General features: G+C 41.9%; 1 non-coding gene across 1 annotated transcript; it reads right to left on the bottom strand.

Moving 5' to 3' along the window:
* Positions 1-1,032: 1,032 nt before the first annotated feature.
* Positions 1,033-1,159, bottom strand: LOC145524942 (small nucleolar RNA SNORA3/SNORA45 family). Its single transcript, XR_014067972.1, has one exon. It is a non-coding gene; the product is annotated as a small nucleolar RNA SNORA3/SNORA45 family (small nucleolar RNA).
* Between the last annotated feature and the right edge of the window lie 665 nt (positions 1,160-1,824).

Below are 1,824 nucleotides of genomic sequence, written 5' to 3'. Positions count from 1 at the left end.
TTTGGAGCCCCCAAAATAAAGTCTGTCACTGTTTCCATTGTTTCCCAATCTATTTGCCATGAAGTGATGAGACTGAATGCCATGGTCTTCATTTATTGCTTTTTCATTCTCCTCTTTCACTTTCATCAGGAGGCTCCTCCTGTCAAATCCTCTCCTATGGAGAACTGCATTACATGTTTCTAACACTGGATACCAGCCATAGAAGAGTTTTGCAGTTTATTTTGAAATTTCTTTGTCACTTGACTGTTTTTCCCAGAGGACTAAAAATCCCTTAAGGGCAGGAGCTATATATGCCTTATTAGTCATATAGTTGTATTTCTAGCCCCTGTGACAGTGACTGCTACTTATTGTCTCTCCAAATTAAGTTTATTGAGTGAGTGAAAGCTCTTGTTACCTATGTTACAAATGACTCTCATAGCTACAGAGAAGTTGTGTCTTTGAGTTCAATCAGTGACTTACTATGAATGTGGCTATAGGCAAGTATTATATTATATTATATGTATTATTTATTTTTGGTTTAACATCTTTTGTGTGGTAAGCCACTTTAGTCATGTCCGACTCTCTGTGACGCTATGAACCATGGAGTCTCCTCTGTCCATGGGATTCTCCAGGCAAGAATACTGGCATGGGTTGCTATGCCCTCCTCCAGGGGTTTTTCCCAACCCAGGGATTGAACCTCAGTCTCTTACACCTCCTGCATTGGCAGGTGGATTCTTTACCACTAGCAACACCTGAGAAGCTCTAAAAGCCTTTAAGTCTTTAAATTGTACTTTGGATAACTCAGTTCTTTCTTTTTAAGGGAAGCACTTGTTAACATGTAATGAATTTTCCACCATATAGCTTCAGTCTACCAGGACTCAAGCCCCTCCTACACCCACAATCATCTCCTCAGCTCTTCTGCTGAAGAAGTTGGCCTTTAGGATGACAGGCTGCTTTGGAATCTTGAATACTGAGGTGGGTTGCCATTTCCTACTCCACCTTTCCCCAGAAATTTGTAGTAACCCAATCCACTACATCTGGGAGCCATGGAAGGTATGTTTCTGACCTGGGCACTTCCGGGGGCTGATTGCCCTCACCAGTGCCTCAAGACCAGCAGATTCTCTGTGGGGACTCTAGCACACCAGGACAAGAGCTGAAAGGATGTGACTCTAGTGTCCCGTGTGTGCATGCGTGGTCAGTCGCTTCAGTTATGTCTGACTTTTTGCAACCCCATGAACTGTAGCCCAGCATGCTCCTCTGTCCATCAGATTCTCCAGGCAGGAATACTGGAGTGGGTTGCCATACTCTCCTCCAGGGGATCTTCCTGATCCAGGGATCTAACCCATGTCTCTTGCGTCTCCTGCTTTGGCAGGCGGGTTCTTTATCACTAGCTTGGGAAGTCCTAGTCTTGGGTAGGCAAGTATTTTAGCTTTTTTGTCAGACTATTACATTTCTCTGCATATTTTTGGAACAAAATCAGTCAGAATGGTCCTGCTAAAGAGGGCTGTGTTCCTTTATCTTCAGGAGTTTATTGGCATCAAATGACATAGGTTTTTTTTTTTTTTTTTTTTAAGAACCTATATAACATCAGCTCAATAATGACAGATTTATTAGGTTTCATCTCTGAAGGGAGTTGATGGCCTAACATGAGGGCAGGAATTATTACCTTCAGGTGGTCATTAATCCCCATGAAATATCCGTCCCTACAGTAATTGCTCTTATAAATTGAAAAGTGGAAATATATTTATGCAAGGCTGAAGATTTCTGTTTTCTGCCATTTCAGTTGTATGTGTAAGACATTTCTAGAGACTTAATGTTCTGTACTTAGGCTTCTCAGATTGCTTA

Source organism: Giraffa tippelskirchi, chromosome 10, assembly GCF_054371585.1.
Source record: "Giraffa tippelskirchi isolate mGirTip1 chromosome 10, T2T-mGirTip1v1.2.pri, whole genome shotgun sequence".
In the NCBI taxonomy this organism is placed as follows: domain Eukaryota; kingdom Metazoa; phylum Chordata; class Mammalia; order Artiodactyla; family Giraffidae; genus Giraffa; species Giraffa tippelskirchi.
The sequence above is the reverse complement of the archived record's forward strand: the minus strand, read 5'-3'. Positions and strand labels throughout refer to the sequence as shown.